The 19,864-nt window shown below is 34.8% G+C and overlaps 1 protein-coding gene and 1 non-coding gene across 3 annotated transcripts in view; both read right to left on the bottom strand.

The window, feature by feature from the left end:
* LOC113237747 (ubiquitin-like protein 3) overlaps positions 1-19,864 on the bottom strand; it is a 270,868-nt gene that overhangs the window by 16,317 nt on the left and 234,687 nt on the right. The gene's annotated exons all lie outside the window — the stretch shown is intronic.
* Positions 1,530-1,602, bottom strand: Trnar-acg. Its single transcript has one exon. It is a non-coding gene; the product is annotated as a tRNA-Arg (tRNA).

Here is a 19,864-nt window from a genome sequence, read left to right on the forward strand (position 1 = left end):
TTTTAAAAGAAAACCTATGAATTGTAAAAGGGTGATTTAAAATACACGGAATTAAAATAAATTGAGAGATTAGAGACAAAAGAACCAGTTTTACTAAATTTTACAACGTTGGAAAGGTAATAAAGGAAATAGACAACAAACTATAGACAACAAAATAAAGACGAAACGTTTAGGTAAGTGTAAATTGTATAATGGTTCTAGCCCGATGTATTATTCAACTGCCTCCGTGGCAGAACTGTTACCATGTAGGACTGCCACGCAGAAAGCAAGCAGTTCCAGGTTCGATTCCCGGGCCGGGAGAAATATTTGTATGACCTACATTATTTCTCTCGTGAGTTTGGGTGTCACAAATTACACACATACACCGTTGTGTATGTGCATTACCGAAGCCACGATCACAAGTTCGGCCACAAAATTTGGCCTCTAAATAAATGGCGTCCGAAATAGACCAGAACAATTCTCGTAAATAATTTTTTAAACAGTACTGGTTTTTACAAACTATTTAAACCCTTTTCACGTAACGCCTTGCTCTTGCTAACGTTATTGTAAGGGTCTGATTGAGCCTCCGGTTGATGTAGGTACATGAAAAACTCAAAGCTTTCTGTGATTTTAATTCGGCTTGTTGAGTGCATAACGATTCGTTAAGGACTACCTCATGCCATAAGCTGACTTTATAACAATACTTGACTTCTTGTCGGAACACGACCCCCGCAATATGAAACAAAGTAAATAAAATGATAACAAATCGATATTACTTTGAAAAAATGAACATATCAATTACAGTATTGTGCCATTCAGTTCTGAAACCGAAATATCGAAAAAAAAAAGAGTTACGAACCTCCGTAATGGTTAGCTGGTTTCCCTTAGACTAGAGCTAAAATTCAAACACAATAACGCCATCTAGTGGCTATGTCATGTACTAACAAATATATTATATTCAAAAAACTATGCAAAGTTTCTATGGTCCATAATTACAAATGCGTGCCATTTTGTGGGCTGTGCCGGCAACACGGTATGAAAAATAAATCCAATGTTCCAAACTAAACCAACATTTTTACTGCAAGGAAATTCCGTTTTACAAACGAAAAACGTTAGTGCCGCCACGATGAACACAAAGATTTGTTTTTATTGGTCCGTTTCGTGCTTCGTTGTCGTCTATTTTCGTAATTACCGCCAGTATCTCTAAATTAAGCCCGTCACACACACTGACATGGATTAACATGACAAAACCGTAAAGATTGATTCAACTCGATTCAGCCGAAGAAGCTCATCGCATTAATATGTATGGAGAGGCGATGACCCGGCGAAATCATGCGAAGTTATGCGGTGCTGCTTAATGCGTCTTAAATGAGATCATAACATGACATCATTACATCACAAATAAGAAGAAATTAAAGATTTGAGACATGTGCAAACGATGGTGTAAAATGTTTTAGCTATGTATACTAATCTATTTATAACAGAAAACAACGAAAATAAATAAAAAAAAACAAATAAAATACTGAAAAAAAACAAAAATTCTAATGAGCCGACCCTGCCAGGATTCGAACCTGGAATCTTCTGATCCGTAGTCAGACGCGTTATCCGTTGCGCCACAGGGCCTGTTACTAGGATGTTGAAAATAGCCTACTCATTGTGTTTCCTTAAAACGTGTTCAAAATAGATTCCAGTTGTTTCAATATTTTATTTTATTCTGTTGTTCGAGTCGAAACATAATATATACAATGTAAATTTTGATAGTAAGTTCATTTCAATATTTTTTAGTTATAATTTCAATAATCAAGCAAGGAAATTAACTTTATTAAATTAATTAATTTACAGATTTTCTCGGTTGATTCGGATTTGTTCAATTTAAGTAGATGAAGCAGTAGCAAAAACAAACCTTTCCGCAAGTGACTGTTATATTAAATTTTTAGAACGTTTCTAAAGGGAAGCGAAAACCTTGAATAATTTACTAAATGTTTGGAAGTTAACAAGGTTAGCTGACGTACCAAAATGAATGCACGGAAGTAGCCCTGCTATACAGAAAATATCTTTATACGTAGAGTAGGATTTATGTACTTCTAGGCCTTTCCGCGATACCCCTGGGAGGCCGGGTCTTGCGGCAGCCATATTTCATTTTCCCGCCAACCGGGGAGCCATCCGCATTTTTATTCTTGCATCACAAAACGTAACCATAGGACGCCAATTTTGTATTTCTGTTTATTTTTATGGATCCGCGTTTAAATATAATAAACCTCATGTTAGAATTTGTTAAGTATTTATTATAGAAGTTATAGTCAGTTTTAGTTAAGCAAATATTACAGTCATTTTATTGTTGTAAAAGTAAGTCTTTGTGAACGTTTCACAAAGACACACTTGTTAAACGAAAATTTTAAAAATGAGTGATTGACATTCTAGTGATTTTGGCGCGTTAAGAATATTGTGTTCAGTGAATATATTAAGTAATCAAGTTTTAAAAGTAGACTGTCATTGTAAAATATTTATACTTGTAATTGTATAACTAAACATAAACAGTGAAGACAAATTTAAATACGATACTTTAATAAAAGTGTTTGCGTTAATTGCATTGTTTCTGCATTTAAAAGAATCTCACTAAATATCGACACAATACGTACATTTAACAGCATTATTTCTTTTTTAATTAAATATTATTTAAAAAAACGGAACCCTTCTTATAAACAATAACAATAGCTTTTAGTTGAAATAATATTACTGAGGGGTGCGTTATGGAGTGCAACGAGTGTATTTCTGATATTTTCTTATGGGGTCGCGTTTATTTATCGTCCAAATTGTTCAAACAGACACTTTAGCGCGGGATGATTCACTTCTACAAGTCACCAATTTATATATGCAGCTGAATAAACTGTAACTCAAAGGTTATTCATTGAAAGTTCAGGTGATTCAAGTGTATCGAAAAAATAGTAGCGAAATTGTAAAAGAATGTGATATGAAATATTAATTGTCAGATTTTATTCTCCCAATAGAAGAGATGTCTCTGTGAATATTTATTATACTCAGGTATGCAATGAAAACGTTTATTATTAAACTCAATATAAAAACTAAACCTATAAATATCAATAACAATGCATAACTAGGGTAAATGCACAAGTTTTCGTCCGCAGTAATCAATTTCATAGCTGTAGTGTCGTGCACAGGCGGATAGTTTGCGGACTAGTGGCGACTTCCGCACCCTTTACCCTGCCCAGCTGCATTGCGGAACTAATGCCTTAAACTTGAATCTGATTTAACATACTATAGTCCATTTGTTTAGGTACTTAACTAAATGTAAATAATCTTGATACATCTTTTTATTGAAACATACTTTACAAATCAATAGGTATAAAAATAGGCATGCAATGTCATATGAAGCTTAGTATTTGTATTTTGTATTTGAAGGTAAGTAAAATACATTTTATAAATGTATATTTCATTTCATTAAATACACATGTCAAGATTGTTTACATATTGTTAAGTACCTAAACAAATGGACTATATTTTAGACAAACTTCATTTTTGGAAATACGCCTAATTTTTATCCGACTGTGAAGTTCCTACCTACAATATGGATGCTTTTTTTATTTAGTTTTACGGCATCGGAGTAAATCCATTAAGCCAATTGTTCAATGATGTCCTTTTTTTTAAAACCTGAATACAACATACTTTCTCTTTTATAATACTTTGGCAGGTATTTTCGTGAATGACTTGATTCATATCTTTTCAATGGCGGTAACAATACTTAGAGCACTATAAGCAAATATTAAAATGTTTACTTTTATTTTGAATTTTTTTAAGTGTGGTCGGTGTCTGACGCCTCACTGCGCTCAAGTAACGCGCGGCGACGTCCGAAACCACTCGACTGCAATCGCGCGTCGACACTTGACTCCATATTTGTATAACACGTATTTGTACCTTAATAATGGGAAAATAGAGATGAATATGCTATAGGTGAAAAACATGATGCGTCGCGGGCGGCGCTTCGACTCTGCGCCAGTGTGAGTTGAGCCTATTGAGTAAGAAAAGTACTACTTTTATCATTTTACATATTTTTAAATTTGGGTATATGGTCTTTTGTAGACAGATCCTCATTATTTGACGTAAACAAAATAACTAACAAATCCTAATTATTGTTTAAAATGTTAGTAAATCAACAGAAAACATTTTTCCATGATTTCACAATAGAAATGTTTGCTATTGTTCTTTTCTATTTAAAAAAACTTCCTATTGACAGCTTTCAACGCCGTTCCCTTGTTTTTATACTGAGGTTGGCAAGGTGGAATATAAAAAAAATATTGAAGAACGCAATGAATTTGGAAGCCTGGTAAAATTAATAAATTCTGGGAAAACAATTTCTATTTGATAGATTGACTGTGGTGGCGTGTAAATTAAGTCTAAAAATATGCAAGTTCTTGTCAGAAAATAGATAAAAATAGTAAAGAAAATGAAACCTTACTCACGTTAACGTAGATAAAACCGATCAGTTATTAACACTGACGTTGGGGCTGACCAATACAAAACTACGGTGGTGGTGAAATTACAGGCACGTGGGACTTGTCAACTATGTTTAAGGGTGACGGGCGCAGTGCAGTGCCCCACAGATCTTTGCGAATTAAAGCTCTGGGGCGTTAATGTAAGGTTTCAAATATGTAAACTTAACTATCGCGTTTGCGTTAGGATTTTAATTTAAACCTTATAAATATATAATTAAGATGTAAATAAAAATCTTAACGCAAACGCGGTAGTTAAGTTTGAACGATTACAAATTTACACTCAGGCCTCTGAGCTGCACTGCAACGTGTTATGGACAGGCGTAAGCGTGTCGCTTACGCTACCAGGCGCACGACCTGTTCTTCCCGTCATATGGTGTAATAAAAAAAAAGCTAAAATATCATAGTTCGAAGAAATTTGAAAAGAGCTATAAGGGATCAATCCCATGGATTTATGTCATCCAAGCAGAAGCTCTGTAATATTATCCAAAGTTTTCGTTTCACGATAGTTTTAAAACTCGTAAATGGCAAAGTTCGAGCATCAACACGAACCTTGTTATAGAAGCGTATATTTGGCCCCTTAAATGAATTTGTGACGTTAAATGTACTGCGACGCCAGTGTAAGAATGTTAATTTCTTTAACTTATCTCTCAGGGACACTCTGGGACCTGGCTGTAAATTGTCCTAACGGCACGTTTCCACAGTACAAAGTTTTTGTTAATATAAGCGACATTTTCACAAAACAAAATGCCGTACGTCATCAAATTGTGAAAGTAACCAAAATTAAACCTAACTCGCAGTGGCTACAGCTCAAAGTTTTCGTTTTTTTGCATACTTAGTTAATTGTGAATAGTATCGCAATTTAGTTCTATCATATTTATTTTTAAGTAAAACAGACATTGAATAAAGCGTTTTTCACGCTCGACTCTCGCGATTTTATTTGATGCATATTACTTTCACAGTTAATGTAAGTTGTTTCATATAAAACACGAGTTCCCCGGCGAAACATGGGCAAAGCAAAATTTCATCTTCCAGCGAAGTTTTAAAGACAGTATATTAAATTGTCGGCGGGTGTCTGCAGCCGGGTTCAAATTAAAGTTAACGCCCGTTGGTAGTTTTAAAACATCCACCACGCGGCCCTAGCTGACAAACTTGGAATACGACAGCAAATAGGAACATAGTGACTAACTTTTGTACATAGAGGAAAAGAGATACTAAGTTTATCCGCTACTAGCTCCAAACAAACTTGTAGGTAAGTACTACGGTTCTGTTCTTGACATAATGCGAAACTTATGAAAATATAATATTGAATTTCTCTTATGTTCACTTGGAAAGAAGAAAGGTCGGTGCTGCTACAGTTTTAACGGAGACTTGGAAAACCAACATTATAAAAATGCTATAAAAAATGCGTTTATTAACATGCGAAACAAATAAATTGAATGTGATCACTTTAGTGATAGGTTAGTTTAAAACCCTATGGCTTTAACCATAGTGATGCAACGATTACCTACTACATCTTTAACGCTAACGTTCTGAAGCAAACATTTCTATATAACCTTCTGTTATAAAGGCAATAAAAAAATGTAAATTTGTCAAAGCAATTGAATCTTTTTGCGGCAGATTTGTTCATTCGGAACACATTTTAGGAAGCGCGTGAATAGCTTCGTTTGGTGCCTGAATTGCAATTCGGACCACTATTGTGCTTACAATTTAAGTTTTTAAGTTGACTGTGAAGCTGACGTCTAAAGTTAAACTAAAATAAAGCTTAAACTGCACCTTTTTATCTGAATTAATACATTTGTGGTTTTGTAGAAACATCTAATACTCGCTTGTAAAGTAATTCTTTTTATGCTGGTTTTGAAATGATTTATTTGTTACTTTATTAGTTTTCACTAAAAATAAAGTTACATAATTATTTTGATAAAATCGTCAAATTTTAAGGTACCGACGATTACTCGTTTCTATTGACTGTCTCGATAATCGTATTGAAACGTCGTTACTTGATGTTGTTTTTTCGATTCGTTATTTCGATCAGTCTGAAACGACGGATCGTGAAGATAAATAGTACCGTGTATCCCCATTAAAAATCCATTCGATTGCTACTCATAAGATAAACAGGTTACACAATAGAATGTTGATATTATATGCTTAAATCGCAACTGCAGTGGTCTCTCGGGTGAAATGACGATGATAAAATCACAACTCAATTCCTGATTTACTGCAAGTAAATATTTGACCACCTATTAATTTTCAATACACTAAATGCCAATTTAATCGCCAAACAATCAATAGACCTCGTTGATAATCAATACAGTGCCTAATGAGAACAACGTACTAGCGTACTAGATGGGGCAATCAGTACTAAATAGCATTACACTGAGGTGCGGTTACACGTACATCACAATAGTTGATTTGTCTATTGAATGAGCAGGACCAGCTGCAATTTAATTAATTTTCAAATTTTGATAATTACTTTTATTTTAACTTATTTATTTTGTATAAATATATTTTATACAAAATAAATAAGTTTTGACATGATATAAGTAGTTGTAATTTGGTAACATATTTTCAATAAATGTTTATTTATATATGCAAAATCACGTAAATCGATTGTACATTTTTAACCGATTTCAAAAAAGGAGAAGGTTCTCAATTCGAATATATTTTGTAATGTGTGTGTAATGTGTATGTTAAACGATTACTTTGGCATTTGTGAACCAATTTTGTTGAGTCTTTTTTTGTTGGAAATATGGTACCTCATTATTGCTAAGAACAAAATATTCCTATTTTCTACTAATTTAAATGGTTAAATTAGTAGAAAATAGGAATATTTTGTTCTTAGAGGTGGAGACCTCTAACGGTGGCAAACTAGAAGATGAATCAGGATACGCGCACTGTCCGGTAACCGATTTCAATAAAACTTGGCAAATAGATGTCATTCCCCAAACTTTTGAGGTAGGTTTTTTTACATAAATAATCTCAGTACAGAGTACTAAAAAAACCGACCTCAAAAGTACTTGGAATTACGTCTATTTGCTACGTTTCATTGAAATATCCCCTAGTTCGCCACTATACAGGACTTGATACTGGAGATAATAAAAATAGGTTCTCACTACGACACTACTCAAAGTATATCGAGGGATAAACGCCTTGAATTGATGAAATAGCAAAATCAACTAAATAATTGCTAAAAGTAATTGCTCCTAAATTAAAGTTAGGCGCTATTTATAAAAATGAATCTTCATGCGTGAACAGCCACCCTTTGAGGTGGATGTTTCCTTCAAAATGAAATGGGACCACTATGGAAGTACCCCCTTTCCAACAAAAAAAAATCATGAAAATCGGTTCACATATACCGGAGTTATCGCGTAACATACATACAAAAAAAAAGAACATACAGTCGAATTGAGAACCTCCTCCTTTTTTGAAGTCGGTTAAAAAGGTATAATTATGTTGTAGTCCAAATTCGTACTAATTTTAGACACTCGTACTAGACGGCGCTAGTGCGCGAGCAGTTTTTTGAAATCTGGTGATCCTAATAGAAACTTTGTACTTAACGAGTATGCACGATCTAGACCAGTGTTGAGCAAGGCAAAGTACGGTTCGCGGGCCGAATCCGGCCCGTGAAGGGCTTTAATTCGGCCTGCCAATGTCCCTTCTATTATAAGGTAGGAGAGTGTATGGCCCTCGGAAATATATTTTGTCAGCGTCGTCGAAATCGACACACAAAACTACATAGACAATAATTTTTTTTTCTAATCTAGTAATCCGAGAAATTTCTTGTTTTTCTGGCCCCTAATGAAAAAAGTTTGCCCAACCCTGACCAAAGCCAGATGGTCAAATTTCTTTCATTTTTCGCAACTTTTGACCCGCTCGCGTAATATAGGTACAAGTAATTTTTGTTTTAATGGCAATTTTCGTAACTTTTGACAACGTAGGAGTTTTTTTTAATTCAAGAATATTTTGTTATTGCAAATAGGACGCGGGTTTTTGGACAATAAGATTCAAAGATGGCGTTGAATGGAACGTGTAAAAACATAATCTCAGTACAGAATACTAAAAAAACCGACCTCAAAAGTACGTGGAATTACGTCTATTTCCTAAGTTTTATTGAAATATCCCCTAGTTTGCCACTATACAGGACTTGACACAGGTGATAATAAAAATCGGTTCTCACTACTCAAAGTATATTGAGAGAAAAAGCATTGAATTGGAGAAATAGCAAAATCTACCATTAAAATAATTGCTCCTAAATTGAAGTTAGGCGCTATTTATAAAAGTGAATCTTCATGCGTGAACAGCCACCCTTAGAGGTGGATGATTTTTTTCAAAATAAAATGGAAGTACCCCCTTTCCAACAAAAAAGAATCATGAAAATCGGTTCACAAATACCGGTGTTATCGCGTAACATACATACAAAAAAAAGAACATACAGTCGAACTGAGAACCTCCTCATTTTTTGAAGTCGGTTAAAAATAAACATACCAATAACGGGCTGAAGTTTGATTTTTCTTGAACTTACTAAAAAGAAGTATTTACTTTGGTAGCTTCTTGTTTATGTGAAAAAAAATATTTTTCGCATTACAATATTAAGCTTGACAAGGCTTGATCTTGACCACTTACGTTGAAGCTTGCTTGCTTTACAGTAGCGGTAAAGCTCCTTGTGAAAGAGTTCATCCAGAGAAGTAGGTACTGTTGCTTTACTTATTTTTCGAGCAGTAATGTGAGCATTACTGTGTTCCGGTTTTGAAGGGCAAGGGTGCTTACGAAATTACAGGTAAATTGAACTTGTCAATATATGTTATGTGGTAGTGCCCCTCAGATATTTGCGACTTAAAACTCTGAGCTGCACTGCAACTGTTATGGACAGGCGTGTCGCTTACCACCAGTCGCGCGACTTGTTCGTCCCGTCACTAAAAAAAGCTTTTTTTTCAATTTAGACGTATTTTAACATTAAATGTAAATTTTGCAGCAAAAATGTAACTTTTCAGGTAACAAGTAGACTATTGAATTATAGCCGACGTTAAGCATCTTTTCATTAAAACTAAATACGTCGAGCAGCTTCATAAAAACAAGAAAGAAAAAGGCATTATATCCTCTTAAGACCCCACGTACATAAAAATGTAAATAACATGTGAAGTGATTGAGACCCGGACACCGTTATTCCTATGATCACGTAAACACTCAGTGTACATTATAACGTAAATACAACACATTCAAATTTAGTGCCTGTATGTATATTTAATAGCCCATAGGAAAACCATGTATCGCGGGTGCCACGGACACAGACATAGACAACCAGAAATTACACCGAAACTCACGAGAGAAATGAATGTGCGTCACGAGAAGAATAAATATACGCCATACAAATATTTCTCCCGTCTCCGAGAAATGAACCCGTGCCGCTTTGTTGCAGTCCAGCATGGTAACCGTTCGGCCACGGAGCCAGTTAGGTTATACATATGTTAAATATTACCATAGGGTATCTATAAATACGTTTTTCATACAAAACTGAGGTCATGTATTTTTCTTTTCCTATTGTAGTTTTGCTGGGTTTTAGGAGGTTTATAGAACCTCATCGAAAAACATACAAAAGGAATAAGAAAAACATTAATTCGCATTATCAGAACACGACGTCTGGACGCAAGCCAAGAATGGGCATTGCAAACTCGGTTTGGGGTAGGTATAACTCAACGTATAGTGAAGTTAGGAATGCATGTCAAGTGTGGCAAAAAAAGTTTTAGCTTGGGTCTGCCAACTCGCGTTTGGCTTGCACGAGCCGTGATAATTTATAAAGATACTTAAGTGTAAGTTATAAAAATGAAGATAAAACCAACGAATACAATAAAAATCTTGAACTTTGTGAACTGCGGAGTTTAAACATTTGTTTACTTACGAAAACTGAATTAAAGCATCGGATTGTTGGAAGTCTACTTTGATAATAAAATAGCTAAAAATAATTGATAGAAAAATCAAACAAAGTTACAAAATTATTTATACAGGGATATTTGTAAAACATTAACAACCTCGTGGGACTTTATAGTTTTATATCAAAAACAACAATTTTTTCACCACACTTGCACGTAAATAGTATGATTGCATGCAGGCTAACTTGACTGTATATAAAACCCGAAATAAAACCCTCGGGTCTTTTTTCTTCTCATTCTGCTCAAGAAAACAGGTCCAAGGGTGTTATAGGAGCACTATGGTCATGTTAGCCTGAATAGTATGTTAGATAGTATGATTTCTATTTTTGAAAGATATATTGAACTGTACACAAACGGAGTTCTCGTTCGTAAACGTTCACGCGATGAATCGCCCTGCAGGGCACGTTCAGAAACATCCAATTTATTCGGCCACACATACAAAGTACCGTTTTACATGCTAAACTGCTTCTGTTTTGCATCCGTGTTTTTCCATCGACGCCTGCAGTTTGTGTAATCGATTGTTTTTAAGCACAATAACAGTGCAAAAAATGGCGGGTTTTTGTAGTTACAGTTCTTACAATCTTTTCGAATCGTTCTTAAAATTTTCGAATTGGTTTTTAAATGAAGTATATTTCGTTTTGAGTTTCTTGATTATTTGTTACCTTTTTAAGGTGATGGTTCTTTGGCCAATGCTCAATAAATAAATAATAATAATAACAATAACAGTGCATATATTATTATTAAAATTCTCGTGTAATGTACATACAGCTTACTCAAATATCACAGTACTTTACTGTTTTTATTGTAATTTTTAATACGCAATAAAAAAGGTTTCATTTATTGATATAGAAATAGATTTAATTGTTTGATGTTGATGAAGAAATTGTAGTAGAATTTATTACATAGATTTTTTTGACAGGCTAAGGCGTCTAAGCCATACTGCCAGATCTAAATTGATATAAACGTTCGAAACGTCAATTCAGAAGACAGAATGGCTACCGCAAACCATTTCCCACAATTTTCTTTCTGTGAATTACATTAAAAACAGATTAGACACTACCGTTATTGAAGAGGTTGGCACTTCTTACATATATGGTGACATAGTTTAATTTTTTTTTTTATTTATTAAGGCTTTGGCAAAGCCATCAGCCTAAACATGAAGTTTAAATATGTTTCTGTAAATATGGCCGCCACAAAGAGGATAGGCAATTTGAGGCGGCGTGCTTGGATTGACTCGGGATTCCTTAAAACGGGCCGATACGGGTATTTTATTTCGAGATTCGTATAATTTCGCGTTTTAATCTTCGATTAAGGCACAATAGCACTATCCTATTCCACTTTAAACTAGATTTCACAAAATAATTGAAAGTCAAAATAAAAACGACACTTTTCCCTCCAAAAGGTCCAGAGCGAATCCCATGGTGACATAGTACTTTACCACAGACTTGAAATAGCTTTGGAATCTAGAGTGATTATTATACATATCTTTAATTTCATCACAGTCATTTTGAATGCAAATAAGTATACACCGTCCACCACATTGTCACTTGTCGTGGCTGACAATGTGGTTATATTGTGAGATAATTTTAAAGAGATTAATATTCTTCGAGAGATTAACATTTCTTATAGCGTCACAGTGTAGCGTCATGTAATTTATGACAGACATAACATTAATACGAGGAATAAAAATAAACTAGCTGTTCTTGATAGTCGTCTTCACAAAGTCACAATTTTATTTCGTGGGCAATGTTTACGCTTCTATAAGATTCCAGATGATATTCAAAATTTGCCATTCACGAGGTTTAAAATTATATACTTATTTGTTATTATTTTCTACATATATTGGTTATTTTATACAGCTTCTGCGTACTTGGATGACAAAAATCCGCCTTAGTGACCCATTTAGCTCTTGTAGGTAGTCTCGCTCTATGGATGTTTTAAAATAAATATTGTAAATAACAAATGTGTATCATCGATAAATCTCTATCTATTTATTTCATATTTACAAAGAGAAACCCCTAGAGTTCCTTGCTCATTCTTCTCAGTGGAATCTGCCTTACGAACTATTCGTACTGCTCGAGTAGAGTTTGGTCAATATGATGATTTCAAATATAATTTGCTTACATATGAAATAAACATTATATAAGTTTGAGTTAATCTTTGTAAAATTAATAAAACTAAATCATGTACGATATTTAAGCGAAGGCGGCGCTCGACTGTTGGTGGTTTCACACGGGGCCTGTGGCATTGGCGGGGAATCTTCAACTTATTCCCATGTAGGACTTGCTTTATGAGCTGAAGTTTTCTCCGTACTACCAGTTTGGGATCCTGTATTTCCTCTGACGAAAAATCCCAAATAGACAGTCTAAGACTTCGGTACTAATTAATATGTTTTAATTTATTCTAATTTCTATTATTAATTCATAATAAATTGAACTCAATAAAAATTCATTCAATAAAATAATTTGTAAAACGTAATGTAGCGTAAATTGAAATGTTTTTTTGTAAAATTAAAAATAAGGTATTTAATTAATAACTTTTGTAACTGTAGTGGAAAAAATAGGGTGGTTTGCATTAATATTAGACATAACTGGTTGATGACTGTACCACCTCAGTCAACCGTGACAATGGAACCTGTAAAGGGCCCGAAACGTCGGTGTGTTTGAAAAAACAAATGTACGCGATTTAAATCCGGAAAAATAGTTTCATTTTTACGTTTAAGTTGCACTAGAGCTCCTTGTGAAAGAGTTCGTCCAGGGAAGTACTGCCACTTTACCTATTTCTGCCGTCAAGCAATTATGTCAGCTTTACTGTGTTCCGGTTTTGAAGGGTACTGGTGAAATTACAGGCACATGGGACTTGTCAACTTGTATCTCAGAGTGACGGGCGCAGTGGCAGTGCCCCTCAAATTTTTGCGATTTACAGTTCTGAGTGGCAGTGCAACTGTTGTAGATAGGCGTGTAGCTTACCATAAGGCGAACGACTTGTCCGTCTTGTCTTTTGATATTATTAAAAAAAAAGTAGCGGAGTACGCGAGACGACTCGCGCACTCCCGCGCGGAGAAGCGTTGTCAGTGTGTTTCTATACAAACTGAGATACTTCGGTACGAAGTTAAAAAATACAACTCCGCACACCGTTGCGTGTCGCGGAGCAGTCTGATATATTAAAAAAGCTAAACGCACATCTTACAACTCGACATCCAGCCTTATGATCAGTCGTTAAGGCCCTACATAGGACTCTTAATGGTTGAATTTTCGATTGCTTTTGAGGGACCGTGTTGGAACGTATGGGGAAAGGTAGCTTGGTGAATTCGGCAGGGGGACAAGACCCTTATCAAGTATGGACATACTTTTTCTTCAATTTCAGAGCTAGGGTCTTATCGACGTAATGAAACTGCGCCATTTTGTCCTCTTGTTTTTATACGACATACAGGGCATTGGATTAATATTGTAAAGCATGTAAAAGGAAGTGAAAAAACGCTGAAGTAAAGAATATAGTATAACTTGGTAATAACCTTGAACTTCGCATGCAATTCTCAGTTGAATTTAATACTAAGCTAACTAAAGTGAAAATTGTTAGGTATGCTAACAGTCCGTCACGCGAGTACTGTGTAAAGTGGTTCAATTATATGACTTTACTGAAGGCAAACACACTAAACAATACACTTATACAACAAAGCCACACGTAATCATACGTCAAAAGTGCTTTTATCACAAAGTGATAAAAATAATACAAACTACATGAAACAAATTATGTATATATGTGAAATTTTATACCTCTCCTATTTAAGCATAAAAAAGTTATGGACTTAATTCGTTCGTAGAATATTTAAACCTCATATCTGTAAAGTTGTCATTTGACCGATGTGACCTTATTACATCCTAGTTTTTAATTTTTGTTTGTATAATGTAATTATAGGTCTCATTTTATGTTGGTTTTGTAAGTGTTATTAATACGTTAAAACTATTAAATGAGTTAGTGGTATATGACGTGGGTATCAATTGTGTGGTCGCAAAAGTCGCAATGTGTTAATGTTATGCTTTTTTATCTGTATTTTGTCTTTTTTTATTATTTTTCTAAACGGACTGTGCAACCAATGCTTTTTTAGGTAACTTAATTTCTATCGGCGGGGAACTGTTTGCTTTCCAATGTCCTTTTGATTTCTATTGCTATACTATAATCCGTTTGTACCCCATAAGATAAAATAAATAAAAAATAAATAAGCCCTTGAGGGTGCAACTTGGCGTATGATGCCTATGCAAATGTAAATCAGTAAACACTCATTGTATGAAATTTCATCAAAAATGTTCATTTTCAGATTACACTAAATAGTTTTGTTCCAAACAATTAGACGATGACCGTGGTGGCCCAGCCGTTTGCATTGTGACCGCTGGACTAGGATGTCCCGGGTTCGATTCCTGGTAAGATCCGTTCCGTCGCATTGGTACTCATAGTACAGGGAATTTTTCTGGAGCATTATTATTTTCATACACTTCATAGTTGATATTCAAAATAATACCATAATTTTGGCTTTCAACATCCTAAAATCCAACAAACTACAATGGGAAAAGCGCTAAACATTCAATATACAATGAACAAACATCAAGCACACACTATTTTAAGAATATCGCCTCCAGAGCTACGGAACAAGATTCGTCAATGTGTAGCTTATGCTGCCGATCGTACATTGAAACGTACTGTATTAAACTTTTGTACTCCTGTACTTTAATCTGTCAATTTTAATTTCATAAAGGCGTTCTTTTTAGTTCTGAATCAAAATTCTATTGTCTATGGTGCTCGCTACTGAGCTGAAAAATGTCAACAAACTTCTGTACCCAGATTTATAATAAAAAGAAGAAAGAAAGAAAAGAAAATTCATTTATTTGCACACCACAAATGACACCACACAGAACAAAAAATAAAAAATAAAATAAACAATCAAACCTAAAAAACAAAAGAAATAAACAAGACAGTGAAAAAAACAATAAAATAAAATAAAAATAAGAAAAACATAATACAAGAACAAACAGAAAACAAACAAAAAAAGAAAACATAATGACACACAGTACTAATTGGCCTAAAAGCCTTGCAACCGGGCTACAAATCTTTACAAAAAAAAATATTGGTTCAAATATGGTTCAAATATATATTATGCGGTACTTGGCCAGTTCTATTCTATTTCTTTGTTTTTTTTTGGTTTGTAGCGTTTGTTTAGCTTTTGTCTAAATATACGAAAAGGCTGTATGGTGGAAACTTTGCCTACATTAAATGAGTTAAAATCGATTAAAAATAAATGCGTTTGTTGTCATGGAACTATTGGTTGCGTTTCTTATTTATATAATCGTAGAAAAAGTATTGTATGCAATAATTACATAATTACTTTAGGCTAAAGCCTCGTAGTCTAAACACGGTACTCGAGTTTAAGAACCCTAATTATGCAACGATTGCATGAAATACTATTAGATGCTTCTGGTCCAAGTAATTTTATTATGTGTGAAAAAATGTATTTTTCTAAATACCCCATGGTGCTACAGATTATATAACGCTAAATTTGAATGCGATATTTTCATTACAATATACACTGAGTGTTTACGTAATTACAGGCATAATATTATCCGGGTTCTACTAGAAATATCCAAAATTTTAACGTTAAACGATCCCTTAATTTAATATGACATTCGTAGAGAGGCTTTAGTTTCCAACAACTGCTTTGAATACAACATTTTGTACTTGATTAAGAATAAAAATCACTTTGTTTTTATTATATTAAAATATAGTTTTATTACTTTATTTATGGCAGTTTTGTTATCAGTAAATTTATTGTTAACTCTTAAGTAGGTCAACTGCATCCTCTGCACGAATGTCATATTAAATGTACGAGAGAATGTAACGTTAAAATTTCGGATTATTCTAGTTTTATTTAAAAAAAAAGTTATTGATGTCGTTTTACATTGTACATTACTTTCGAATCAGTTCAAAGGTTTTTGATATCTCTTATGTTTACGGAATAACCGCCTGGACACACTTAACGATTACACCCTGTATAAATTTATATACTTGTAGTTCGACTGGAATAACTACGTATGTTATAAGACCTGGCCTCATTTGTTGCAGAGCCCTTTATTTCCGGTCGCAATAAGAACTCGAGCGAAGGCCGGCGGCGTAATCGAATTTCACACTAAATGAAGCTCGGTACCTTTCTACCAGTTTCTATTATATTCTTTTCCTATAATTATATTAATCGAAAAATATCCAGTTTCCTTCGATTCTCCTTCCACGTAAAATGTTTTTTCTCAAACATACTCGGAAATGTTTGCATGAAAAGTCTGTCATTTATTTGCCGTGCGACCCGGCCAAGGCCTACAAAGCAAGTATGAAAATTCACTACTAAAACTCTTAAATCTATAAAATAGTAAACAGGCAAAAGAAAAAGTCATACAGCCACCTGTCAAGTGCTCGTAATTGCGAGAATTAAAAATACCGCCTACTTTAAAAAAAAGAAAATGGTGGTAAATTAAAATAGAGTGCTTTGATAGTCTTTTGTTACTTCGTTTTTTTTTATTTCCTTCGCGAAATGTGTTCTAGTGAAAAGAACGATAACGAAGAAGTTTGTGCCTGGAAAAACAGTAACATTTTCTTTTAGCATTTGTACATATCATATACCTATTACTTTTGATATTCATTAAAATTTTTTTTAGTACGAATGTTCCTCTCTTTAATCTTTTATTATTTCCGCGTATAGTTTGAGTAAAGCACGATGCAGCCTCGGCGGGAACGTACGTATACAAAATTGTAACTCGTACTCGTCCAGCAATCCCTTACTTCCCGGTCTATGCATAATGTACTAATAGTTAATACTTATTTTATTAAATACGAAGTTGTTTTTATTGTCGTGATATTCATATATTTTTAGTGAAAATACTGAATATTATTGATACAAAGGTCGAGGAACACAAAGAAAAATTACTTCGATCTTACTAGACTCGAACCAGCGCCTGTTGCTACCAGGGCCACCTCTCTTACCAACTGAGCAGACCGAGCTAGCAGATCTTACGAATCAGTTTGTTGCAGATCTTTGGACTGGGATTAAACGCCTTTTTTGCCGTCAGTGCCACCAGTGAGAAACTTATGACATTTAAGAAACAGTGTCTGCGTGGCAACAGAAGCTGGTTAGAGTCTAATCGGATCGAAGAAATTTATCTTTGTATTGCATAGAAGATTATAAGATTTATTGATTTACACGACTTGAAAACACTCACAAACATACAGACGCTTTACCTGGAACTTATAAAGTAAAAAGCTATAATCACTTGAAACACAGGGTTAATAGCAACAGTCAAACTCAACACAATGCCTACGTCCGAAGCAAGCTCGAATATAGCTCGATTGTATGGGATTCTTGGGAAAAAAAGTAAAGGTTACTAATTGAGCGCGTCCAACGCAAATTCGCTAGGTACCTGTATAAGAGGCGTTATCGTTGCTATCCGTTTCTGTATCCATCTCTATTTGTTTCCGGTATGGTCGGTCTAGAAACTCTGGAACTGCGACGGGTATTAAAGACACTTACTCACTATTGCCTACTTTTACGCCATAAAATGGATAATCCATCTATCTATCTTGGAAAACCTTGGCCTATTTGTGGCGGATCGGTATGCAAGTGTGGCGGGTTGTAGCACGCGGCGCGCACGAAACGTATTTACCCTGTCATTTGGAACGCGCGCGCGCTCCCGCCACGCCTGCAACGCACCCACCACCAGAGCCATTGCAATGCTCAACGAGTTTCTGGCTCAGATCCGGGAGGCCGATGTGTTTGCCGGCAAGTGGCGTGTCCTCTCAGCGGCCTTAAGTCGCTTTGTAAATTTAAAATAAGTGTTAGATTGTAGTAAATTGTGTAAAGTTGTGTGTATTTACCTTTTTTCTTTCTTTGTTTAGTTTTTGAGTATTATTTTGTATCTTATGTGTTATATTTCAATTTTACATTATCTTTAAGTCTTGTTGGACGCTTTGGCTTAAGCTGTAAAGTCCAAAAGAATCTTTTCTTTATAATTAAAATAAAAAAGACACTCACTCAATTCAGCACTATGGAGTTTACGATAAGAAAGTCCAAAGTATGAAAATTGATACGATGACACAGTTGTGCTTCCAGCACCACCAGATCGTGCATTATCTTTTTCAAGACGCGTGTGTGTGTTAAAGAAGGTTCAATTAACTCAAACGCTCAAATTATTACTTTCCCCGTAAGATACGTATTCTTGAAAATTGCTTTACATAAAAAAAAATGTTTAAAGGAGAAGGTACAGCGGAAAAAAATGTTTCGTATTGTCAGATCGAATAAATGAGACAAACGTGCCTCTATTGAAATGGTAATTCAAAGTGAGCGACATTGGACTGTAAAAACGTATTTACAGAGAAACCTGAAATAGAGAAGGTAAAAATATTCCTTAGTCAAATTGTTTTTTCGTTTTTTTTTTTTGTTCTGACAGAACACGATTTCACCAGTTCAGGTTGCAGAGAGACTTTCTACAACATGCTACTAGACAATTCTAAAGTTTTTTGGTCACATTACAACCAGACAACATTGAGGAACTGGTTGTGGTGGGTAAGGTGGAAGGAAAGAGACTCCGTGGTCGATTACCTAACCGATGGTCTAACTAAATTACCCCCACTGGCTTCGCTATGGCAACTACCATAAGAAAAGCCGAAAACAGATTTAGATGGAAGGAAATCGTCCATAAAGTCTCGAAAACCTTTAGGGGACACGAGCAATAAAGAATACGGTTAAGAAGAAAAACACGATACTGTAGAATCCCAGAAACTTAAAAATAGTTATAGAATTCTATGTAACTTTTTCGGCATATTTTGAATGGTCCTACGTTTCGTGTCGTAGCTACATCGCATTTGTCCGGCAATCTTTAACAATTACTAACGAACATCTCTTACGAGCCTTTTATGATAGTCTCGTGCCCAATAGCAAGATGGGTTTAATACAGCGCCATCCAGTATGAAATCGGAATACGTTAGCCCCCAATCTAACTAATTACGTTACTCGTATTACTGAACTCTCAAGGATGTTTCAAATTTAGAGATCGTATAATAAACCCCGCTAGTGAATACCGAGGTCGTGGACGATGGTGGTAAGTTTTTACTTGAGCACGTCTGTAAGTTTACTATGAATTTACGGTATCGTGAGTTGTTATAGACAATTAAATTTTGGAGGCTGGTTTTTGGGTTATTGTACAGCGCTTTTAGCGGTCATAAGAGGAACTAAGAGTGCCTATACAAATTTTTAACGCACCCAGTGCCGGCTTGCGTAAAGTGTACACGGGTCTATGGGGGCGCCGAGCGCAAGGGAAGTAACCGGAACATTGCTTCCCAACATAATTTATTATTGTACCATTTGCATCCCAATTTCCGATCACCAGGGAAAATATTAGTTTGAGTATTCCACTT

This window comes from Hyposmocoma kahamanoa, unplaced genomic scaffold (genome assembly GCF_003589595.1).
Source record: "Hyposmocoma kahamanoa isolate Upper Pololo Valley unplaced genomic scaffold, ASM358959v1 103, whole genome shotgun sequence".
NCBI classification, from domain to species: domain Eukaryota; kingdom Metazoa; phylum Arthropoda; class Insecta; order Lepidoptera; family Cosmopterigidae; genus Hyposmocoma; species Hyposmocoma kahamanoa.